We start from the raw sequence: 26,134 nt of genomic DNA, 5'->3' as shown, positions 1-26,134 counted from the left end.
GCATATGGAGGTTCCCAGGCTAGGGGTCTAATCAGAGCTACAGCAGCCAGCCTACGTCACAGCCAAAGCAATGCCCAACACAGCACACGGCAACACCAGATCCTTAACTCACAGAGCAAAGCCAGGGATCGAACCCACAACCTCATGGTTCCTAGTCAGATTCGTTTCTTTTTCTTTTTTTTTTTTTTTTGTCTTTTTGCCATTTCTAGGGCCACTCCCGCAGCATATGGAGTTTCCCAGGCTAGGGGTCTAATCGAAGCTGTAGCCGCCGGCCTACACCAGAGCCACAGCAATGCAGGATCCAAGCCGCATCTGCAACCTACACCACAGCTCATGGCAACGCTGGATCCTTAACCCACTGAGCAAGGCCAGGGATCAAACCTGCAACCTTATGGTTCCTAGTCAGATTCGTTAACCACTGCGCCAAGACGGGAACTCCAAAGTCGGATTTGTTTCTGCTGCACCACGGCAGGAACTGGTTTAAGTTTTAAAGGATCTCTGGCTGCTGGAGGAAGAGCAGGCTACTGGGGGCAGGAGGGAGGGAGGGCAAGAAGGACAGGGAGCCTGCTGGCTGGTCCTTCTGGAAGCAGTGAGAAGTGGGTGGGGTCAGGAAGGTACTGGAAGGTTGGGGCCAATAGGATCTGCTGACGGTTTGGATGTGAGTGTGAGAGGGAGGAGGAGTCAAGAGGGGCTCCAGGGTTGGGGCCTGAGCCACTGGCAGGTGGGGTGCTGCTTCCTAGGATGGGGAGCATGGCAGGCGGAACAGTTAAAGGAGATGGGAGTTCTGGTGCCCCGAGGTCCCCTGAGCCAAGCGGAGCTGTTCCTCCCTCTTCCCACCTGCCCCCATGCTGGGGGCAGGTGAGGAGAGGCCAGCCTGGAGCCACACTGTTCTAGTCCTGGGGCCACAGCCTCTGGGTGCTCCTGGGTTTCCCTTCAGCTCCCTCTGACATGGGGAGGCTGCTGGGGGTTGGGGGCGGGTCCCTGGGCTGTGGGCCCACTTGGTGTGATGGGGTGGGGCTGGGAAATGTACCCCAGGAGGCCATTCTGGTGGCCTCACTGCCCCAGAGTCTGGACAGATGCCAGTGCTGGCCCCAGGCCCTGGCTGGAAGGAAGGGGTGGGGGGTGGGGCTCAGAAAAGCAGGGGGGAGATGGTGACAGTGTACATGGGTTCTTGGCTGCCGGCTTCTGGGCAGAACTGCACCCCCACCCTGATCCCGCCACCTGAGACCCACCCTCTCGCCTCCTGGGCCCTCAACGCCGGAGTCAGGGGGGGACCCTTGTGCCTAATGTTCATGAGGTGCAACCAACATTTGCAGAAATGAATGGGGCCATGTCAGCTTCTCAGCACACACCCCCTACCCCATCCCAGGCCGGGAATCCCTGCTTGGTCCCTGCACTGGGTCCTCTCACCCCCAAGTGCTCAGGGAAGGGGAAGCTCCAGGGTGGTGCTAGGCCCAACCAAGCTCACAAAGCAGGGCTGGGTGCGGAGGGCAGGCTGAAGGGGGCAGAGCCTTCAAGGCCCAGGGATCCTAGGCCACCTGAGGATGCACACAGCACCCCTGCCCCCACGTGGGCCAGGGCCCTTCAGCCATGTCCCACGGCCGACCCACCACCGAACTCCAGCAGGCCCTCCTGCTCTCTCCGGCCCAGAGCCGGGCAGTGCAGTCCAGGTCCTGCCCAGGCCCAGCCCCACCCGAGCCTGAGCGGCAGGCAGAGGCTGTCTGCAGTGCTCCAGCTCTCCCAACAGCAGCAGAGTCTGTCCCCAGGAGCAATGCAGCAGAGGGACGTCGGGAGGGGGAGGGAGGGCCACGGGCACCCTCACCCAATCAGGACCTGCTCTCCTGTACCCCAGTATGGAGCCTGGGCTTGCCAGGGGTCGTTTGGGAGATCTGGAGGAACCAGGTCCTCAGGGAGAACAAGGGGGAGAAGGAGAAATGCCTCCCCCTCAAGCCCCTCCCCACCAGGGCCTCTAAGCCCAGGGCCTGAGACCACCCAGGGGCCAGCAGAGGTGGGTCTGCTGGTTCCAAATGGCCAAGGCCCAGCAGTGCCCTGAGTCTGGGTGGGGGACACCCTCAGCCTGGGGAGGAGGGCACTGTGGGTCCCGAGGTTCCAGCCCCCCTTGGCCCACTCTGCCTGGGAAGGACCTGTGGCACTGGTGGCAAGAGGGCTGGAAGTGCAGGGGAGGAAAGGTGAGGGGGACCGCCCCTGGTGGGGAGGACCCAGGTTCTGAAGAGGGCCTCTCAGGATGCTGGCTGCTCCCCACCAGGTCCACTGGCCCTGGCCAATCGGACCCCTGCGCCTGCTGCCAGGTGCTGCTGGTAGGAAGGCAGGGGCGGCCGGACGCCCCACTCTCCACGCAGCCTCTTCCAGCTGTCCCCATCGGGGTGCCTACCTGGGCCCGTCAGGGCACCCAGCCAGGGGCACGTAGGAGTGCACAGCCCCCGCTGGGCCAGGCCAGGGCCGGAGGGGCTGGCCGTCCTCCTTCTCCGTGGTGGCGAGCGGGGAGGGGGCCTGGCGCCCGGGCCGGGGGCTCTGGCCTCTTGAGTTCCCTCCACCGCTCGCTCGGGAAGGCAGCAGCGCCAGAATCGCAGAAGCCAGCTCCCCGCCGCCGCCGCCGCCGCCGCCGCCGCCACCGCCCCCTCCCTCCTCCGGACCCGCCTCCTTCTCCAGCCGCCCACCTCCTTCTGCTCGTTTCTATGGCAACAGGGCAATGCTGGCACAGCCGGCCTCCCTCCCGCATACACCAGGGGACGCCCGCCTTCTTTGGCGCCTGCATCCCCGGTGGATGCGAACACACGTCACCCTCCCGGAGCCGCGGAGCCACCCCCCAGTGCGGCGGCGGGGGAGGGGGGGCCGTCTCCCTGCCCCAGCCGCGTCTTCTCTTTCTCCCCAGAGCCTGCCTCCCAACATCCCAGACGTTGTAAGCTGCACCTTTCCACGCACTTCTCTCAGGTCCTTAAAATCCGACCGGCGTGCTGCTCTGTAAAACATTTCTACTTGCTTATCATTTATTTTCATTCCAACATTCCTCAATTCCAGACGTTTACTGTCAGATTTTTCCAAGTAGGCCGAGCGTGAGATGCATGCCAATGAGATTCTATACCCATTTTACAGATTGGAAAGTGAGGCCCAGGAGTTCCCGTCGTGGCTCAGTGGGTAGCGAATCCGACTAGAAACCATGAGGTTGCGGGTTCGATCCCTGGCCTCACTCAGTGGCTTAAGGATGCAGTGTTGCCGTGAGCTGTGGTGTAGGTCACAGACGCGTTGCTGTGGCTGTGGTGTAGGCGGGCGGCTACGGCTCCGATTAGACCCCTAGCCTGGGAACCTCCATATGCCTCAGGTGCAGCCCTAAAAAGATTAAAAAAAACAACAAAAAAAAGGAAAGTGAGGCCCACAATAGTGAAACAACTTATCTGGGCATCAAAGACCCCTGGACTCTTATTGGCAGGGAGACCTGGTGATTCCAATTCTGGTGCGCCTCCCACAGGCTACAGCTGTCACATGCCCACAGAGCTGTCACATGCTGCCCGCAGAGTAGACATCTCGGTTTGTGCTATACCTGTACACATGTGCCCCACCCTTATATGCAAACACCCGTTACTCATATTTGCAAGCATGCATTTCCACAAGTCTGTATCTAACTATACACGCACAGGTAACACACACACATACATACACATAACTGTAACACATATCAGGGTAGACACACCCTTGACGTGTGTACACACTTACATGGATCCAGAACATGTAACACACAAACCTTCCTACACAAAGTCACAGCTGTACACACAAGCCCCCAACCCTAGCCTTGTGGGAGGGCATCAGTGACACAAGTAAGTGACCCCACCAGGGCACCGAACAATGAGCCACTTCTGCTCCTCTAGACACTAATCTGCCCACCTTTGTCTCAGCTCTGCTGCTGGAGGGGCTGGAGGTGGTGGGGGGGAGACACTATCCACCCTGCCCCTCTCCCTCCCGCCCCCTCTGAAAGTCCTCTGCCCGGTCCAAGCCCCAGGGGCTCAGAGATTGCCCCCACCCCACCCCTAGTTGCTGTCCAATCCTGATACTTGGAATTATGACCGGATTGAGTAAAATGGGCCCCCCCTCCTCAAAGGGAATTCCAGACTTCAGACAGTCCTGCCGCCCCCCGGGAGGGAACACCCAGTGGGGGTGGGGGGAGGGGGTATAGATCAAGCAAGGAACAGAGTCCAGGACACAGAGCGGGCCCCGCAGGATGTGCTGTCCCTGGCCCAGCACCTCCCCAGAAAGAATTCAGGCAGGGATCATTTTCAGGGACCCCAGGCAGCCCAGAGACAGGACACACACTCAGAAAGAACCTCTTCCTTATTTCAGCCCATCTAAGACCCCTCTCAATCATAAGACTGCGGCCAGTTAAACCAAGACATGCTACAAATTGAATGAAGCATCCCAGTATCAATGACGTCAAATGCACGGAGAAAGCACCTTGGAAGAGATGAACTAGGGCATTTCATTCATTCAGCAGATGTTTCCTAGGCACCTACCACTCAGGCGCCAGGGACCCAGGGACCGTTCTAGGTGCTAGGAAGTGGCTGGGAGCAAAATGAAAGCCCCTGCCCTCAGGGTACGAGCTAGAGGATTTACTGAACTCCGTTCTCCTGCAGCGCCTCTGGCTGTGGAGGCAGCCCCTGCAGATGAGGCCGCTGGACTGATTAGGGAACAGAGGCTCCCAGAGATTGCGCAATTTGCCCAAGGGGACCAGGCTAGAAAATGCCTGGGCTGGGATCTGAGCCCTCTGCCTGCCAAGCTTTTCCCAGTGCTTCATGTTGGTTCCATTAAGAAAGATCTGATGCGGAAACAAGGTGACAGCCACGCATTTGCTAGGAGTTTCACAGCCAGGGTGCTCCTCATCCTTAGATCAAAGGCAGGGCAGGGTCACATGGACTCGAAATGTTCGGTGAAATAGTGAGGACCTCCCCAAACAACCTCAGAGGGGACTTCCAGCGGGGCCTCCTTGGGCCAGCCTGAAGGGTAGAGGGTGCCGTTGATACTCAGGCCGAGAAAGTGGGAAAGCCTGGTGCCTGAGAGGAGAGGCTCCCAGGAGAGCTCGGGGGCAGGGAGGGATTGAGTTCCCAGGTGCTGTAAGCAGAGCCCCCTGCCCGCCTGCCAGCCCCCAGCCCCAGATCATCTTTCTCCTAAAGAGCCGACTCTGTCCAGGGCACCAAACACAGCTGCCCCCTGCCCACCCCCGTTAGCCTGATCCGGCCCATCTGCTGCCTGGCAGACCCCTGAGTTCTGCCCTCCCACACTCAGCCTCTGTGGGAGAAGTAGACCCCTTGTCGCCCCCTCCCTCCGCAGCCCAGAGAGCATCTGCCTCCGCCCGGGCTACTGTCAGCAGGATCAGCCCATCTGCTGCTGCAGGCCCGAGGGAGGCAGTAAAAGGAAAGAGTGGGATAACCTTAGTTTTTGTCAAAGTTGACACACCAGTAAGAGAAGCCCCCAAAGCCAGCAAAAATATGGCAACAGGTTGTGCCATGTCCTAGCCCCTGTGCCTTTTTTTTGCTTTCTTTTTAGGCCCACACCCACAGCATATGGAAGTTCCCAGGCTAGGGTTCAAATTGGAGCCACAGCCATCGGCCTACGCCACAGCAACGTGGGATCCAAGCCGCATCTGCAACCTACCCCACAGCTCACGGCAACGCCAGATCCTTAACCCACTGAGCGAGGCCAGGGATCGAACCCACATCCTCCCGGACACTAATGTCAGGTTCTTAACCTGCTGAGCTACAATGGAAACTCCAGCCTGTGTTCTTTAAAACTACTCTGCTTTAACCACCTCCTACCTCTCTTGTCTCCTTCTTCTTCCCAAGTGGAACCCCATTTAGGGGAAATTTGTCCTCTGCCACAGTTTTGTTACAGCTTCCTCTGCATATGCTGATGGGCTAGAAAAGCATCAAGGAGTTGCCATCTGCAGACCCCCTACTCCCCATTTGCAGGCCCCAGACAGGCCCAGGGACACTGCCTACCCCCCCCCCGCCCCCAACACACACACACACACACACACACACACACACAAGACTAGACCTCAGCCCCTATTCTTGGACCTTAACCATGTCCCAGTCCCACAGCGGGGATCAGTCTACAAAGGAGGAAGGGAACTCACCCAGGTCGCAGAGCAGCTGCCCTCGTGCCCCCCAGGAGAAGCCAACCCCTTCTGTCACAGCCTCCTCGCCCACCTGCATCACAGTCCCTCCCCAGTCCCACAGTAATGCTACACATTCCCCAGTGCAATCAGAGCTCGTTAGCTTCTGCTTTGCATCTCATTTGCATAATGTCCCCACGATTGTCAAAATGCCAGATGCCTCTCCAAACCCCCGCCCGTTACAGGTGGGGCTGGCCAGCAGGAGAGAAATAAAATGGACAAGGCTCTGCTGAGGGTCTGTGTAGGGACTAGGCACAGAGGGATGGGAGGAGCAAAGGGAGAAAACTGGTGACTATTTTGACTTTCAGACCCTGAAAGCCTCCCAGAGAGGGGCAGTCGAAACTCACTCTGCGTGACACACTTTCCCCACTTGTTTTCCACGATGAACCATTTTACAGGTGTGGAAACGGAGGCTCAGAGCGGTTAAGACCTCCCTGCTCAAAGCCTGGGTCCCCGGACCCACAGCTTGGGCATCACCTGGGAGCTGGTAGGAATCTCTGATGCAGAATCTCCGATCCCACCAAGATCTCCTGATCAGAGTCTGCATCATCACAAGATCCCAGGAGGCTGGAGTGTGAGTGTGAGACGTACTAGGCCGAGGGACGCGGCCTGTGATCCAGCTTGAAGAGAACACTGATGTCAGGGGTGAGGCATATGACCCCATCCCTTGCGTGGGTCCTTCCTGTTCTGTTTTGTTTGGTTTGGGCCTCACCTGAGACACATGAAAGTTCCATGGACCAAGGGTCGCACCCATGCCTCAGCAGCAACCAATCCAAGCCACAGCAGTGCCCACACTGGACACTTAACCCACGGAACCACCAGGGAAATCCCCCCAGCTAGTGTCTTTAATACATTTTACAAACATTTCCTGAGCACCTACTATGTGCAGCACTGCTCTAGGCAGTGGGACACTGCCGACAGCCATGCTGAAAGGGAAGACAGAACGAATAAAGAACGAACATTCCAGTGGTACAAGAAAGAAAAATAATGTGGCTAAAGGGATAGAGAGGGTGAGAGGGGGCCGTTTTTAGAATCTCTCTTTGAAGAGATAATATTTGAATAAAGACCTATATAAAGGGGAAGGGGGGGCGTGTGAGGATTTGGAGGAAACTGTGTTTCTGGTGGAGGGAACAGCAAGGGCACATATCCTGAAGTGGCAGTGAGCTTGGCACACTGAAGGCACCCCACGACCAAATGGGGGGTGGGTGGACAGGTGGGTGAGTGGATGAAGGGCCAGCAGAGGGGAGTAAACAAATGCGGACCATTGTGAGGACTCTGGGCTCTATTCTAAGCAGGAAGGGAGGCCGATGGTACTTTTGAGCCAGGGTGGGGAAGGGATCCAATTTATGTTTTCAAAAGATCACTGTGGCTTTGATATGGGAAAGTGACTAGAAGGAGGCAGCAGCTGCAGCAAAGAGGCCACTTAGGAGGGTTTTGCAATGTTTATTCCCAACAGAAAGGAGTGTCAGTGGCCACTAAAACACACAACCAGGAGCACTTATAGCAGCTTTACTCATAATAGCTTCAGACTGGAAGCAACGCAAATGCCCATCCACAGAAGGACTGATAAACAAACTGTGTGGTCTATTGCTTGCAGCTGAAGTAGTTTGCTTTTTCAGGGCTGTCTAGGACTCCGCCGCACAAGTTCTACCATGTGGTTTGCTCACACAGTTGAATACTATACAGCAATGAAAAGCATCAACTACATACAACCACACAGGAAAAAAAATCTCAGGACATCATGCTGAGCAAGAGAAGCCAAACTTAAAAGAACATACATAGTGGATTATATTTATATGAAGTTCAAGAACAGGCAGACCCAGATTTCTGATTTCTGGGTAAGAGGGAGTAGAGATACTTTTCTACCTTCTACTTTTTTCCTTCTTCAAAGTCTAGCTAAAAACCCTGGACATTATACATTACATAATTGTTAGGAGACTCTAAAGGTGGAAAGAAGAAGGAAGACTGACTAGGGACCCAAGGGACAATAGGACAGTGAGCTCCCTGGGTTTTCTTTGTGCCTGATATTTCCAAGATTTGGTTGCTGAAAAGTTGGCAACCCAGAAATGCCCATAGGTATGGACAAAAACAGCCCCAAGAAAAGTCTCTTCTCTTTAGCCAAAGAACAAGGAAAGGTGCAATCTAGCAAGACAAAAACTTTTTTTTTTTCTTGTGCTTTTAGGGCTGCACCCACGGCATATGGAAGTTCTCAGGCCACGAGTGGAATATGGAGCTGCAGCCGCCAGCCCACGCCACAGCCACAGCAATGCCAGGTCCTTAACCCACTGAGCGAGGCCAGGGATGGAACTCAAGTCCTCATGGTTCCTAGTCAGGAGTCCCCTAGTCCTCATGGTTCCTAGTCTTGGGAGTCCCCGTTGGCTCCCAAGACAAAAACCTTTAAACAATACATGCCCTACTCTAGCCAAACACCATGGAAAAACTGCAGCCCCATCCCCACCACTCCCATGAGCAGGGGTCAAGTGGAGAGCCTTGCCTGGTAGTAAACAGTGCCTCGTTCTCCACCACCAGGTGGTAACAGAGAAGAACCGGGGGGGGGGAGCGGGACTCCCACCCCCACCCGGTGGAACAAGTGCCCCTCCCCTCCATGCTAGGTTGGTATCAAAGGAGACCTAATCAGGACTTTCCCGACCCCGCAGCACCAGGTCGGTGGAGACGACGGGAGGAGCAGCAATGAGTGTCCCCCCCTCCCCTCTAGTGGGAAGATGCAACTCCCACCCCTGCCCAGCGATAAAGAGGCACCCTTTTCCCCAAGCAGGGTGTTAACCAAGGCCAAGTGGGGCACCTGGACTTCCACCTCCACCTAGCATCAATATAGTGCAGGGTTGGAGGAGAGCAGCTAAGGCAGAAGAGTTAAATGAGAGCCAAGGTTTCATAACATAATACCCCAAATGTCTGGGACTTTTTTTTTCCGCTTTTTTTTTTTTTTTAGGGCCACACCTGCCACACATGGAGGTTCCCAGGCTAGGGGGTCTAATCGGAGCTACAGCTGCCGGCCTACAGCTAACGGCAATGCCAGATCCTCAAGCCACTGAGCGAGGCCAGGGATAGAATCCACAACCTCATGGTTCCTAGTCGGATTCATTTCCACTGAGCCACGGCAGAAACTCCTGGGACTTTTTTTTTAAATCGTCTGTCATACCAAGAACCAGGAAAATCTCAGCTTGAATGAGAAAAGGCAACCAACAGATGCCAACACCAAGATGACACAGATATTGGGAAATTATCTGACAAGGATGTTAAAGCTGATCTTAAAAAGGTTTCAATAAGCAATAATAAACATACTTGAAACAAGCGAAAACGTAGAAATCCTTATAAAGAAACAGAAGGTATGAAGAAAAATCAAAGTGAAATTTTTAGAACTGAAACCTCATTGGGTGGGCTCAATAGCAGAATGGAGACAAGAAAGGAACCATCAATGAATATGAAGATGGAAGAATAGAAATTACCCAATCCGAACAACAGAGAAAAGATAGATGGGGAAAAAATAAATAAATAAATAAATAAATAAATAAATAAAGCCTCAGGAAAGTTAGGCCTGTAACAAAAGCTCCAACATTGCAATATAGTCTCAGGAGAAAGAGTTTGGGACTGACAAAGTTTACAAAGAAATAGTGGCTGAAAAACATCCTAATTTGACAAGAGCTACGAACCTACAGATTGAAGAAGTTTAGTGAACTCCAAACAGGTAAACCCCAAGAAATCTACTCCAAGACACATCAGAAGCAAACTTCTGAAAACTAAAGACAAAGAAAAAAATCTTGAACGTGCAGAGAAATGACAGCTCACTTAACAGGAGAAAACAATTCAAATGACAGTGACTTTCTCATCAGAAATCAGAGGCCAAAAGTGGCAGAATATTTTCCAAACTTTGACAGAACTGTCAGCTCAGAATACACACATATATTTGTTTTTTTAGGGCCATACCTGCAGCATATGGAAGTTCCCAGGCTAGGGGTCAAATCAGAGCTACAGCTGCCGGCCTTTGCCAGAGCCACAGCAACTCGGGATCCGAGCCGAATCTGCAACCTACACCACAGCTCACGGCAACACTGGATCCTTAACCCACTGAGCAAAGCCAAGGATCAAACCCGCATCCTCATGGATACTGGTTGGATTCATTTCTGCTGTACCACAACAAGAACTCCATCATTTGACTGTTTAAACAGAATTAAATGAAAATTGAATTCCCAAAAAAGAAAAATTAGAGTTCCCTGGTGGCTCGGTGGGTTAAGGATCTGACTGATGTGGCTTGGGTTCCATCCCTGGCCCAGGAACTTCCAGAGGACTCAGGTACAGCCAAAAAAAAAACATTCTTCAGCTGCCCTGACCATGTTTCATGTGTTCAACAGCCACATGTGGCCAGTGGCGATGCCACCTAAATGCAGAAATAGGACATATCCATCCTTGCAGAAAATTCGAACAGACAGTACAAGAAGGTATGGTCAATACAAATGCAGGCATGCCCAGTGTCACACACTTGATGGGACCCAAAGGAAGAATTCCATACACATCCCATTCTAGCTGCTCCCCTGCTTATATGACATGATGTGGCTGCATTTCTGGAACAAAAAAAAAATTGGCTCCAAAACAGTGCAAAAAATTACACTTAGGGATGCAGCCAATCTTTAAAATTATGTACTATGTTGAGAGAGATATGGTTAATCTCCTGACAAAGCTGCAGTACCCATAGCATTTGGAGTAAGCAACCAAGTATGACCCTCTCAACCCCTCCCCCACCCCCAGGATTCACCCAGCCAAAGAGGAGAGAGCCAGGAGCCATCTGTTTGCTCATCCTGACAACAGAAACCTCTTTGACCCTGACGGCCCCATACTTTGCATTCTATAGTATTTCTCTATTTCTAAAGAAAGAGCTTCTCTGCAAGGGGGCAGGGTGGGAAAGATGAGGCAGGTGGGGCGGGGGGAGATGCCTGGTTTATTGTGGAAGGAATTTCCAGGAGCAGACACTGTTGGTGGTCTACCCAACAGCCATTCCTCACTTGACCCAGAAAAAGGCTGATTGGCCCAAGGCAGGGTTTCTCAACTTCAGCAATATTCACATATGGGGCTGGATCATTCTTGTGGGGCTGTCCTAGGCACTATATGATGTTTGGCAGCAGCCCTGGCCTCTACCCACTAGATGCCAATAGCACCTGCCCCCCAGTTATAATAAGCAAAACCTCTACAGACATTGCTGAATGTCCCCAGGGCGGTGGCAGGGGGTGGGGGTGGGGTTGCAATCCAGATTAAGAACACTGGTCCAAGACATAAACTCTAAGCCAGTGGTTTTCAAACTTGAACATTCATCAGAATCACCTGAAAGACTTGTTAAAACACAGATGGCTGGGTCTCACATCCAAAGTTTCTGATTCAATAGGTCTGTGGTGGAGCTTGAGAATCTGCCTTTCATTGAATGCTCAAGTGATGCTGATGCGCCTCGCCAGGGATGCTGCTTTGAGAACCACTGGTCTAAGTGATTTGCAGCACTCCTGCTCCCCTGGCCAGTAGACTAGAGAGTTGAAAGAGCTTCCAGGAGAGGATCCCTTATGGATCATAAGATACACATGGGGAGCTATAGTCTCTTATGTTCCTGGACCTTGTGGAGTCTGCATGTGATGTCTGGAGCTGTGGCAGCCATTCTGTGACACACATCCACACCCGCCGCCCCCACATGGGAAGCTAGGTGGAGGGCAAAACCTACCAGTGAGGACAGAAAGAAGCTGGTTCCTAGAGGTTGAATTTCAGAACTAACCAAAGCTGGAGATCCTGGTGAACAAGATAATGAGCTTTCCTTTTTGTTTAAGTAGATAGTTACCAAACTTTGCTACCAAAGAGAATACCCAGGAAGCTTTAAAAATGCACCCCAGGGAGTTCCCACTGTGGCTCAGCGGTAACAAACGCAACTAGTATCCATGATGATGCGGGTTCCATCCCTGGCCTCGATCAGCAGGTTGAGGATCTAGTGTTGCCGTGAGCTGTGGTGTAGGTCGCAGACTCGGCTCAGACCTGGTATTGCTGGGCTGTGGTGTAGGCCTACAGCTGCAGCTCCAATTGGACCCCTAGCCTAAGAACTTCCACATGCCACAGATGTGGCCCTAAAAAGCAAAATAAATAAATAAAAATTTAAAAAATAAAATAAAAATTCACCCCATACCAATTAAGTCTCTGAGTGAACAACCCAAGAATCAGTATTTTTTAAAAGTTCCCCCAGGTGTTTCAATGGCAGCCAAGTCTAAGAGCTCTTGCTACTGAACGTGGGGTTGGTAGACTTACTATTACCCGGAAACCTGTTAGAAATGGAGACTGTCAAGCCCCATCCCACACTCTGAGACCTCCTGACTCAGAGTCTGCATTTTAATAGGTAACCTGTGACCTCTATACACAACAGAATTTGAGACACAATGGTTTAAACGATTTCAAGGTCATTTTCTGATATTGGCTTCCCAAGTGTTGCTATCTGCTCACACATCTGAACAGAGTTCACATATTTAAATCATACTGAGATAATTCTTTCAAGAGAGACCTGGTAGTTTTGCGGCCATGTCTCATAAAGTTGACCATGTCCAGGAGTTCTCTTGTGGTTCAGAAGATTCAGGATTGGCATTGCTGGATCCCTAACCCACTGCTGTGGCCCAGGTTTGATCCCTGGCCTGGGAATTTCCATATGCCACAGACGCAGCCAAAAAAAAAAAAAAAAATTTGACCGTGTCCATACCAACAACTTAGGAATTCTACTTCTTGGCATACACTCGTGAGAAAATCTTACATGTGCTCAAGAAAACAAACACGGAAATGTCCTTTGCAATTTTGTTATATAGGAAAAGGGAGAAACCCTAAATGTCCATACTTGGGGAAATTGATAAATAAATTACGGTATATGCATTACCATAACATTAGCTACCCTTTACCAAACAGATACTGTCCTAAATGCTTTACGTGGATGACCTTGTATAACCTCACAGCTTCCCTGCAAGGCGGGTGTTATTATCACTCCCATTTTATAGATGAAGAAACTGAGATACAGAGTAGTAACCTGGGAGTTCCCGTCGGGGTGCAGAGGAAATGAACCCGACTAGGAACCATGAGGTTGCAGGTTCCATCCCTGGCCTTGCTCAGTGGGTTAAGGATCCAGCGTTGCCATGAGAGCTGTGGTGTAGGTCACAGATGCGGCTCGGATCTGGCGTTGCTATGGCTGTGGCGTACGTAGGCCAGCGGCTACAGCTCCGATTAGACTCTTGCCTGGTAACCTCCATATGCCGCGGGTGTGTCCCTTAAAAAAAAGACAAAAAGACAGAGCAGTAACTTGCCTAAGTTACTGCACAAAACTCACCGAGCAAGGTGGGATTTGCAACCAAGCAGTCTGGCTCTAAAACTGACCTCATCCTTACAGTAGCCCGCCTCATAGGGAGAAAGAATCTTCCCTGACCCCCTGACTTTTCTACACAGAAGTGCCTGTCTTTCCACAGGTGCACCCATGTCTATCCCAGCACCTGTAGTGCTTACCTGCAACTATTATTTTCATGCTGATCTGCTGGCCCTTCTCAGGCCCTTCTCAACCCAGATGCACCTGAGAATCACCCGGAATATATTTTTTTAATTGTGGTGAAATACGTGTAACACAAAATTTACCATTTTAACCCTGTTTAATTGTACAATTAGGTATATTCACATTTATGCAACCATTACCATAATCCATCTCTAGCATTTTTCATCATCCCAAATTGAAACTCTGTACCTCCCCTCCCCTCCTTCCCTCTAAGCCCTTGGCAACCACCATTCTACCTTCTGTGTCTACCAATTTCTCTCACCAGCTACCATATATATATATATATATATTTTTTTTTTTGTCTTTTTGCTATTTCTTGGGCCGCTGCCACGGCATATGGAGGTTCCCAGGCTAGGGGTTGAATCGGAGCTGTAGCCACCGGCCTACGCCAGAGCCACAGCAACGCGAGATCCGAGCCACGTCTGCAACCTACACCACAGCTCACGGCAATGCCGGATCGTTAACCCACTGAACAAGGGCAGGGACCGAACCCGCAAGCTCATGGTTCCTAGTCGGATTCGTTAACCACTGCGCCATGACAGGAACTCCCAGCTACCTTATATTAAATGGAACTGGAATTTCTGTTGCAGCACAGTGGAAACAAATCTGATTAGGAACCACAGGGTTTCAGGTTCAATCCCTGGCCTCGCTCAGTGGGTTAAGGATCTGGCGTTGCTGTGGCTGTGGTGTAGGCTGGCAGCTGTAGCTCTGATTAGACCCCAGCCTGGGAACCTCCATATGCTATGGATGCAGCCCTAAAAAGCCAAAAAAAAAAAAAAAAAAGGGAATCCCACAATACTCAATACTTGTTCTTTTGTGTCTGGCTTCTTTCACTTAGCAATTTTTTCAAGGTTTCAAATATTTTCAAGGTTTCACTTAGCAATGTTGCGGCATGCATCAGAATTCCATTCCTTTTTAAGGCAGAATAATATCTCATTGTATGGATTTATCACATTTTGTTTATCTGATCATCCACAACGACAATGGGTTGTTTTCCCCTTTTGGCTACTGTTAATAATGCTGCTATGAACCCTGGTGTTTCAGTATCTGAATCCCTGCTTTCAGTTATCTTGTGTAGACATCTAGAAGTGGGATTTTGGATCATCTTCTGTGTTTAACACTTTGATGACCTGTCCAACTGCTTTCCACAGCAGCTGTACCATTTTACCTTCTCATCAGCAATGCAGAAGGGTTCCAATTTCTCCACATCCTCACCAACACTTGTTATTTTCTGCTTTTTTTGATAATGACCATCCTAATGGGCACGAAGTGGTATCTCATTGCAGTTTTGAGCTGCGCTTCCCTAATGATTAATGATACTGAACATCTTTTCATGTGCTTATTAGCCATCTGTATATCTTTGGAGAAATGACTATTCAAGGCCTTTGCTTATTTTTTAAACCAATTGTTTGGTTCTTTGTTGTTGAGTGGTAGGAGTTCTTCATACATTCTGAATATCAATCCTTTATCAGATATATCATTTGCAAATATTTTCTCTCATTCTGTATGTTGTCTTTTCACTCTCTTGATAGAATTTTAAATTTTGCTGAAGCCCAATTTACTTAATTTTTTCTGTTTGATGCCTACACTTTGGGTGTCACATCCAAGAAATCACTGCCAAATCCAATGTCATGAAGATTCCCTGCTACATTTTCTTCTAAGAGGGGTGTGTGTGTCTGTGGCTGTGTGTGTGTGGCCACACTTGCGGCATGCCAAAGTTCCCAGGCCAGAGATCGAACCCCCACCACAGCAGCGACCTGAGCCATGGTAGGCACAACACCGGATCCTTAACCCACTGCACCTCCAGGGAACTCCCCTTCTAAGAGTTTTCTGGTTTTAGTTCTGACAGCTAGGTCTTTGATCCATTTTTGTAGATGGTGTAAGGGAAGGGTCCGACTTTATTCTTTGCCTGCGGAGATCCAATTTTCTTCCATAGGCCACTTTCAGAATCCTCAAGTCCAGGCTGCACCCCGGGCATCAGCGATTTACAGCTTCTCACTTGGGGTGTCCCCAAGGACATCCCAGGCTGACAGCCACTGTCCTGCTGCTCTGAAACCTTCCCCGTCCCCAGTCCTCTCATGTTAGTCTCTGTATTCCTGCTTTCTAGCACCAGGCATGGCCCATGGAGGTATTCGGTGGGGGTTTCTGTTGGGTCTTGGGTGACTGTAGGAGACTCTAGTCCTGGAACTTCTCAAACACATGGACTCCCCAGCACCTTCTATGCCCTGGATCAGCCGGAGGCTCAGCCCCAGGAGAGCCTGGGTGGACTTGAGAAGGGTCAGAGTCAGACCTAACAGACCACTGGACAGTGTGGGGCAGGCTGTCCCTGGCATGGAGTCAGAGAGGTCTGGCGGCTGAGGGTCCCTGGGGGCGGGGGAGGGGGGGGGAGACAGGGCCAGGGGACACGGTGGGGGAGGGGCAGGACTGGGGAACAGAGCCGGGGAGGGGGGACAGGGCCGGAGGGTCAGAGACGAAGGGGGACGGAGGGGCGGAGGAGCTTCAGCCGTGGTGTAGAGGTGACACAAGCAGAGCAAACGGGGACGCCTCCCTGGAGAAGCTTCCCAAGGAAAAGAGAAGGAGCCGTCTTAGAGGCAGCGGACATCTGTTGGAAACCTGTCTGCCATGCTTTCCACGTTCAGCTTCCCCATCTTTTTTTTTTTTTTTTTTCAGCTTCCCCATCTTAACAGGGATAACAGCAGCGCTCACGTCACAAGGCAGCTGCAAGGACAGGAAAAGCCCCTGGAACCGTGCCTGGCACAGAGGAAGCCCTCAGTTATGCCAGCTACACAGTCCATTGCTATTATCTCCTTTAATCTCAAAACTACACTAAGAGATGTATACCATTATCTTTATTTTTTTAAAGAGGAAACAGGTCCAGGGAGGTGAAGTCGGTGACCCAATGTCACACAGCAGAAATGAGCCACCATTCAATTTCTACTCTGTCTGACTCCAAAGCCTAGGCACAAGTCTTCCACAAAACTTGTGGACCAGGGAGTTCCCTGGTGGCTCAGTTGGTTAAGTATCTGGCATTATCACTGCTGTGGCTCGGGTCCCTGCTGTGGCAGAGGGTTCGATACCTGGCCTGGGAACTTACGCGTGCTGTGGGCACAGCCAAAAACAAAACAAACAAAAAAACCTTGGGAAACAGAGGCTGGATTCCTGGGATCCAGATCCAGAAGAGGCTTCCCAAGGACATAGTATGTGGCCCAACTCCTTCCCTTTACAGAGAAGGGAGGTGAAGGCGCAGGGCCCCATGGCATGTCCGACTAGGGGAATCTGGGGCCAAGGCTTCGAGACTGATGGGCAGGACAGGTCACTGCCTCTGCAAGCAGTCACCGCATGCCCATTTCCAGCCAGATCAGCTGGGAGAGTGCGCGCGGGCCTCTGGAGCATCAACTGGGGGAGAAGGCAGCCTCTGTGCTGAAAGATCACCTACCTGGCTCCACCCTCAGGCTGGCAAAGATCACCCCAAGAGACTCCCAGCATCCCAACCCCCTTAGCTCAGGCCTGCAGCCCAGAACCCCTGAACCCCCGACAGCCCCCCTCTGCGGCCTTGTACCCCCCCATAGGGAGGAAGTTGGGCAATTACAGACGACCTTTGCAGGGGAGCAGAATGTAAACTGGGATCCATTTGCCTGTGCAATCTTCATAATTACCGCAGCAATTATTCACAATGAGCCACTGCAACAAGGCTTCAGCGCAGGTGCTGAGCCCCCAACACTAGCCCCTGCCTTCCCCCTCAAAGGCTGTCCTTCGTCCCATGGCATAATCTGCATCCGTGCAACCTGCTGCCTCTCCACTCTCCTGCTAACAAGTGCACAGTGGGCTATGGGTAAATCATCAACCCACGTTTGGGAAATGTTAGGGGGTACAGGACAGAATTCCTGAATATTTCCTGTTCTTCTCTCACTGTCAACTTTTCCAATAATGGAAAGCTCCTTTTTTTCCCCCATATCTAAATAAGCACTTGAGGGGTTAAGGGACAAGATGCGAGTCACACACACTTTAGTATAAATAAGTTCTTTTACTCAGCCAGCTTTCTGCCTAATGCCTAGCTGAGATCCTGCCCTCCTGGAGGTGGGGGTGGGAATTAGGAGGGTTGCTAGAAGAGGAAAGAGAAGACAGCAGGAAGAGGGATGGAAGGGAGGTGTTCCTGAGAGAGGTGTTAAGAGTAAGGGACTTTTTTTTTAGGGCCACACCTGTGGCATATGGAGGTTCCCAGGCTAGGGGTCGAATAGCAGCTACAGCTGCTGGCCTACGCCACAGCCACAGCAACATGGGATCCGAGCCACATCTGCAACCTACACCACAGCTCACTTCAACCCACTGAGTGAGGCCAGGGATCAAACCTGCATCCTCATGGATGCTAGTCAGATTCGATTCTGCTGCACCATGAAGGGCCCTCCCCAAGTTGCTTTCTAAAGCAAGGGAGCAGCAGGGGCCAATAAAACTAAGAAGGAAATTTGGAGCCCTCAACCTGGAACCCACCACTGGCTCACGGTCACCTGGCCGCTGACTTGCCGTAGGACTTTGCACAGGTGACGGGCCTCGGTTTCCTCTTCCGCGATATGGAGTTGATACTACGTTCTCCTGCAGCCTTTGGGCACTGCCGTGAGGCCCAAAGGAGCTCAGATGAGAAAGTAGTTTGGGAGTTCCCATTATGGCGCAGTGGTTAACGAATCCAACTAGGAACCATGAGCTTGCGGGTTCGGTCCCTGCCCTTGCTCAGTGGGTTAACGATCCGGCGTTGCCGTGAGCTGTGGTGTAGGTTGCAGACGCGGCTCGGATCCCGCGTTGCTGTGGCTCTGGCGTAGGCCGGTGGCTACAGCTCCGATTCGACCCCTAGCCTGGGAATCTCCACATGCCGCGGGAGCGGCCCAAGAAATAGCAACAACAACAACAACAAAAAAAGACAAAAAAAAAAAAAAAAAAAAAAAAAAAAAAGAAAGAAAGTAGTTTGGCAACCGTGAAACCCTGGCCGGGGTGCCTTGCTGCCTCGCTGCAGCTGCTTCCTGGTGTCCTCCTGAGATCCCAGAGTCGGGGCCTGGCCGGCAGCAAAATCTGTAGCCTTTCACAGCCCTGTGGAGCTGGACTCTCAGGCTGAAAGGAGGCGGCCAAACCAAGTCACGTGAGGGTGTTACTACCCGACCACGTTTCAATGTCCCTGCCAGGATTTGGTTTTGAAAAAGACTCTTGTAAACGGACATCAGGTACAGTCAAGCGGCGGGGGGCAGGGCTCCCCAAATCTCACATCCACCCACTACCAGGAAGCAGTGGTCCCCCCAACCCCCCGCCCTGATTGCACAGAAGCATCACTAGTGTCTAGACCACCAGAATGGCTAAAATAAAAAAGCAGACAATATCAAGCGTTGGTGAGGATGCAGATAACCAGAACCCTGAAACCCTGCGGTGGGAGTACCAAATGGTACAGCCACTGTGGAAAACTCTTCAGCAATATTTACTAAAGTTCAGCCCACATACACCTGAGACCAACGCATCCACACTTGAGTCGACACCCATCAGTAAGGAGAACACACAGCCACCAAAAGACAGGTTCACCAAAATCCCATAGCAGTGGGATTCACAGAGATCCAATGACAGCTCACATCCAATAGCACAGGCCTGGATCCCTGGATCCTGAATTCACGACAACACGGAAGTGCCATCCCAGCCTCCACACTCCTCATGGGATCAAGTGAAGCCTGTGTTAAAAACTTCTCCCTCAGGGAGTTCCCTCCACAGCACAGTGGGTTAATGATCTGGCTTGTCTCTTTGTGGCATTGCCTGTTCGATCCCCCGCCTGGCTCAGTGGGTTAAGGAGCCCGTGTTGCCATAGCTGTGGTGTAGGTCGAAAACAAGGCTCAGATTCAGTCCCTGAGCTGGAAACTTCTATATGCCCCGGATGCAGCCAAAAAGAAAACAACAAAGAAAACATCCTCCCCAGAGCCTCAGCAGGTTAAGGATCTGGCATGGTTTCTGCTGTGGCTTGGGTCACTGCTGTGACATGGGTTCGATCCCTGGCCCAGGAACTTCCGCATGCCAGGGGCAGTTGAAAAAAAAAAAAAAAAAACTTCCTCTCTGCTCAGCCCGGCTTCTCTCACTTCTTACAATGAGAACAAGACCCCATGATCCTCCTGCGCACAAATCTCCATTTCCATGGCTGTTTCCCCAGGAAGCCAAACCAGCCAGTTGGCCTCTGGAGTGGCTCTAGGAAGCAGCCCCTGAATGCTGGGACGGAGCTGGGCGACCCATGGTGGTGGCAGAACTAGCAGCCTGCAAGCAGCAGCGATGAAGCTCACTGTTGCGGGGGTGGCAGTGGGGGGGTCTATCTGGAAGTTTGAGGGGTTGGGGGAGTAGCTGTTAACTGCAAAGTGTGAGGGATGGGCTGGCTGTTGCTGGTGGCTTTGTGCACTGAAGACAGTTCTAAAAGGCTGAGAGTGACTAATCACTAACGTAAGGCCAAGTGTGGAAGCCAAGGGCCTCCTTGGCTGCGTATAAACTCCCTCCTACAGCTGGAGGGCGGGGGGAGCCGAGGAGCAGGCGCAGGGCTTAATTACACGCGGAGCAGAATGTCAGAGAAGGATGACTTCTCAGCCCATGGGGAGTCTGCGGCACCAAGGTCAGGCCCTGCTTGGGAAAGAGTGGGACTTGGAAGTGACCACTCTGAGCCCAGCCCCTGCTTGACAATGACCTTGAAAGGCTCCCTCAGAACCGCCCCCTCCTCCCCAGGCCAGCAGAGCAAAGGCCAGAGAAGGTCACAGCTCAGCCGGCTGCAGTGCTGGCAGCACCGGGGCTGGATCAGGCAGGGAGCTGGATATGGGAGAGTTAATCCCACGTACAAGGATTAACACCCCGAAAGACAGTGTTAGCCCCCAGCTTGGAGAAAGCGATGTCATAGCTCGAGAAGCAGAAATGCCAGGGCTGCTGCGACAGATTTCCACTGAAGGGGCCCAGAGAAGTGAATACTGCACATCAGGCTAGAAAAGCCACCAGGGGTCTATCTTCTGCAGGGCAGCCTGACGGACGCTCCTTTTGTCAAAGCCACAGGGAAGCACTGGGTTGTGGGGGCAGCCTGCCAAACTCAGGGGTGACTGTCCTTTGAGGACCTAAGAGCAGGAGCCACTGTTACAGAACTGGGCTCCCTGACAGCAATGATGACAGAGTCCCCAAATAAGAGGCCGGGTGGCAGCACTTACTGGTCAGAAGCAAGGTGGGAGCAATTATCATAACAATGGGCAAGGTCAGAGGGCAGCTGGGGGGGGCGGGGACCTGGCCCACAGAGCTATGGTAATGGTTACTAGCACCCAGCGCCCCTGGGGGTAAGCCAGTCGGGCAGCCACCCAGGACCCTGCCTGCTCTCTGTAACCAAAAGAGACCAAGGCCTGACCATCCGGGGGCCAAGGGGTGCGCCCCAATAAAAAGTCGTGAGCCCCTGCCCAGTTTCCAGACCTGAGCAAGGTGTCAGGTCCAGGTGACTGAAGGAGAGGCCATACATAGGCCAGGTGCCCTGGGTGAGGGCCCCGCGGCCCCGGAACAAATAAGTAAAGTAACGATTCCCCAGGCCGGCCCAGGGGGACGTGGCTCTTTGTAAGGGAAGACTCACTGGAGAAAGAGGAGGACCCGGGCACTTGTGGGACTGTTAAACACAGGGTCCCAACAGACATCGGCCCCAGGGACCCTAAAAGTCATGGTCCTCCCCTTAGTGTGGGAGCATATGGGGACCAGGTGATAAATGGGGTTTTTTTTGGGGGCACACCCGTGGCATATGGGGGTTCCCAGGCTAGGGGTCCAATTGGAGCTATAGCTGCCAGCCTACACCACAGCCACAGCAACGCAGGATCTGAGCCCTGTCTGTGATCTACGCCACAGCTCACGGCAATGCCAGATCCTTCACCCACTGAACGAGGCCAGGGATCAAACGCGCAACCTCATGGATGCTAGTCAGGTTCATTAATCGCTGGGCCACGACAGAACTCCCCAGGTGATAAATGGATTCTTGGCCCAGGCGTGGCTCCCAGGGAGTCCATTGGGCCCACCCTGTGTCCCTCTGCATGACAGAGGGGGGCAGTCACGGCCCCTGTCTGGGCCTGGTGTCTGCCCTGCAGGTGAAGGGCCCTGGGGGGGAGGCTGGAAGAGCAGGATGTAGACTCACATCCTGATATCCATGCTCCCCTGCCTGCAGAATCCACCAGACCCTGTTCAAAACCCCAGTCCCGTCCCTTCCTGACAAGTCACCCTTGGGCCCACTTTCTCATGTGCAAAGCGGGAACGATGGTGCCTGTGTCCCACAGCGGCCGTGGGAACAGCAGTGAGGACCCGTGTCGCACAGCACCTCTGCCTGCCGGCTCTCGGCTCTCGGCCCTGCTGCGTGTTCTGAGAAAAGGATGCGGGCTACAGAGGAGCTGCTCTCGTGCCCCCCTGCCGCTCCCCACCCTGGGCTCTGCCTCCCTCCCACTGGGCACCAGCCGCTGCCCTCCTGGCTTCCCTTGGAGGAGAGGTGCTGAGAGCCTCAGAGCAGGGTGGGGGTACCCAGGGTGGGGGGATACTCAAGGGGGTGCTTGAGTTTGGGGGTTTGGAGGATGTGGGTTAGGCTGGAGAACCCCAAGAGAAGCTATGGGAACTAAACTGGGGACCCAACTCTGGTGTCCCACAGCCGCGTGGCACCTGAGTGCCCGGCCCTTCCCTCCTCTGCCACCGTACCACGAGGCCCTACTGCGCAGAACTGCTGAGGCTATAAGTGGATCGTTAGGTTGGTTTCTAAAATGGAAAAAGCCCAATGCCTGTAACACCCAGACTGAGTCTCTGAAGACTATTCTCCATGAACTGGATCCACAGGGAAAAGACAACCCACAGAAGGAGGGAAAAAATATTCACAAAGCATCTATCTGATAAGGGGGCTAGTATCTAAAATACAGAAAGAACTCAAACAATAGGAGTTCCTGCTATGGTGCAACGGGATCAGCTGCATCTTGGGAGTGCTGGGGGATGCAGGTTCAATCCCGGCCGGGCATAGTAGGTTAAGAATCCGGTGTTGCTACAGCTACAGCTTAGGTCGCAACTGTGGCTCTGATCTGATCCCTGGCCCGGGAACTCCATATACCAAAGGGCAGCCAAAAAACAAACAAACAAAACTCAACAATAACTGGGAGTGCCCATGGTGGCTCAGTGGTAATGAAACCAACTAGTATCCATGAGGACACTGGTTTAGTACCTGGCCTTCTCAGTGGGTTAAGGATCCAGTGTTGCCGTGAGCTGTGGTGTAGGTGCAGACTCGCTCGGATCCCGAGTTGCTGTGGCTGTGGTGTAGGGTGGTAGCTACAGCTCTGATTTGACCCCTAGCCTGGGAACTTCCATGTGCCACGGGTGCGGCCCTAAAAAGACCAAAAAAAAAAAAAAGACAAATTACCCCCCAAAAAGGGGGCAGGAGTTCTGGCTGTGGCTCAGCAGAAACAAACCCAACTGATATCCATGAGGATGTGGGTTCGATCCCTGGCCCCACTCAGTGGGTTAAGGATCTGGCATTGCTGTGGCTGTGGTATAGGTTGGCAGCTGCAGCTCGGATTTGACCCCTAGCCTGGGAACTTCCATATACCCCAGGTATGGCCCTAAAGAGCAAAAAAATTTAAGAAAAAAAAAATTTTTTAATTAACAAACCCAAAAGTTTGCTAATAACTAAATATCTGCAAGAATGTAGAGTACGTATTTCTTGTGAACTGGTGCAACCACTTTAGAAAACAGTATTATCTAGTAAGTTTGCTGATGCACCTGTCCCATGACCCAGCAATTCCACTCCTAAGATACATCCTGTGGAACTGTATGCACAAGGATGAGAACATTCTGAGTAGCACTTTTTCACGACAGCTAGTCAGAAACAACCTTGATGTCTGTAAACAAGTAAACTGAGTAAGTAAATCAGAGTAAATTCACAAAAAGGAACACTATGCAATGGAAAAAAAAAAAACGAGAAAGGACTACTGCTACAAAGAACAATCTAGATGCAAGGTAAAAAGAATGTTTTTTGTTTGTTTGTCTGTCTGTTTGTTTGTTTAGGGCAGAATCCGTGGCATATGGAGATTCTCAGGCTAGGGGTCGAATCAAGCTGCAGCTGAAGGCCTATACCACAGGCACAGCAACTCGGGATCCAAGCCATGTCTGTGACCTACACCACAGCTCATGGCAACACCAGATCCTTAACCCACTGAACGAGGCCAGGGATTGAACAGAGTCCTCACAGATACTAGTAGGGTTCATTAACCAGTGAGCCACAAAGGGAACTCCAAGAGTATGTTGATTAAAAAAAAAAAGGCAGACATATAAGAATACATAATTCTATTAATTAAAATTCAAAAAGAGACGATTATTTAGTTTTGGATGCACACCTATGTCGTAAAACCCAAAACAAAGTAGCCAATAATCCCAAATATTTAGAATGGTGGGTCCCTCCAGGGAAAGAGAGGGGCTTATAGTGCGGGGGGGGCCCTGCAGCTGCAACAACTTTCTGTTGTGACCTATATGGTAGCAATTTGGGTGCTGGCTTTCTATTAGTTTGTTTCTATTTTATGCATTTTTATATTTTAAAACTGGGGAAAATACTCACTGGTCCCCTTTGGAGGTTGTTAGAGCACCAACTCATTTCTCTAAAAACTGATAAAGGGAAAGAGTCAAGCCTTTCTCCTACTGTATATACCATAATGCAGGATCACAAAACAGGTGCAGAGAGGAAGGTCTTTCTAGAGGTCCAGCAAACAAAAGGATCAAATTAGAAAACTCTCCATCGGGCAGGGAGAAAAATGTGATAGAAACCTGACTTGCCACAAAGGTGGGAGGCATCCCCCTCTCAAACACCCTACCCCCCCAACCCGGGCCACTGCTAGCAACAAGCATTTCCCTGACGACCATAGCAACTCCAGCCATCCCAGCCAGGCTGTGAGCAGAGGGACCACTCTATGGCCATGCCAACAGGGACATGGGCTTATCTTCAGGTGCTGTACATGTTACTTTGTTTCCAGAATTTGTACAAATTTGTGCAGAGTTCTGGGGGCGGGGGCAGGCACCTCCTGAGCATGGCCGGTGGAGGAGGCGTCCAGGCCTCAGGTTCAGGGCAGAGGCCCAGCCTCACGGCCCTGGTCCAGAGCAGCCTCGGGGTGAGGCAGTCAAGGGGTCCTAGGAGGAGCAGGGGGGCTCAGGGTCTGGTGCTGATGCAGGCTGGGGTCTACTGCTTCATGGATCCCCAACACCAAGGCAGCCTGGAGGCCGCTCCCTACCCATACGGCCCTCAGATGGAAATGTTGGGACTTGATTTCTCCCAGGGGGGGCTTTTCTTGGTCCCACTTGGGAGTGGTGGGGAGGGAAGGAAGCAGACTGTGACTTGCCACCCCGCCTGTGGCTGGGTCCAGGGTCACCCGAGGCAGCTCTGTCACTTACCTGGCCAGCTGGTGTGAGGGGGATGGGTCCCAATGCCCACCCAGGGCCAGTGACAAAGTGCTAGGAAAGGGGGCAGAGGCAGGGATCTTGGGCCCTGTGGCGTGGGGAGGCCTCCCATCAGAGGCACCCTGTCTGGGACAGGGCCAAGTGGGGCAGGTGAGATGGCAGCCAGTCACCCAACACTAGGAGAGCAGGCGGCAGTGGCCGCCTGGTGCCCGATGAAGCTGTTGATAAGAGGTGACACCCGATATCCTGCTGCAGGTGGGGCGGGAGGAGGGGAGGCAGGAGTGGAGACAGCCGTGTTCAAAGGGTGAGGTTTCTGTTTTTGTTTTTGTTTTAGGGCTGCCCCTGCTGCCTATGGACGTTGCCAGGCTAGGGGTCATATTGGAGCCATAGCCCCTGGCCTACACCACAGCCACAGCCACTCCAGATCCAAACCGCATCTGTGACCCACTCCACAGCTTACAGCCATGCGACACCCTTAACCCACTGAGCGAGGCCAGGGATCAAACCCACATCCTCCATGGATACTAGTCAGGTTCTTAACCCGATGAGCCACGATGGGAACTCCCAGAGGGCGTTTTGAATCCCAGCTATATAACAACACAAGCAGGAACCAGGAGCTTTAAGCCCCTCTGCCGCCTCAGCTCACCCATCTGAAAACAGGGTGCTGGGAAGGTGACACGAGCTCTGACACAAGCAGCCTTGCATGGTGCCCAGCACATCGGAAGTGCTCAACAAACACCACATGCTGCTGTTATGGAAGTTGGGGCTGCTGCTGAGGGCTCAGCAGGGGGAAGCAGGGTGGGGTCAGCTCAATGCAACACAGATCCACAGAGGGAAAGCCCCAGGGGATAAGGACAAAGAGGGTTTCACCACCATGGCCGGTGCCCGGTTCAGTCTGGGCACACAACACTCAACATATATTTGTTGAATGAATGCATGAGAGTAAAACTATGAACCCA

General features: G+C 52.3%; 1 protein-coding gene across 2 annotated transcripts in view; it reads right to left on the bottom strand.

Moving 5' to 3' along the window:
* PACSIN1 (protein kinase C and casein kinase substrate in neurons 1) overlaps nt 1-26,134 on the bottom strand; it is a 53,003-nt gene that overhangs the window by 17,555 nt on the left and 9,314 nt on the right. The window contains exon 1 of one of the 2 annotated variants that reach the window (XM_021098609.2): nt 2,393-2,640. The exons of the other annotated variant lie outside the window; for it this stretch is intronic. The gene's annotated coding sequence lies outside the window, so the exon portion shown is untranslated. Of the gene's footprint in view, nt 1-2,392; nt 2,641-26,134 lie in introns of those variants that run through there. 2 annotated transcript variants of the gene reach the window in all.

This window comes from Sus scrofa, chromosome 7 (assembly GCF_054392235.1).
Source record: "Sus scrofa isolate SSC_HxYL_T2T_F1_AM1 chromosome 7, Sscrofa_HxYL_maternal_Yorkshire_Landrace_v2.0, whole genome shotgun sequence".
Classification (NCBI taxonomy): Eukaryota; Metazoa; Chordata; class Mammalia; order Artiodactyla; family Suidae; genus Sus; species Sus scrofa.
The sequence above is the reverse complement of the archived record's forward strand: the minus strand, read 5'-3'. Positions and strand labels throughout refer to the sequence as shown.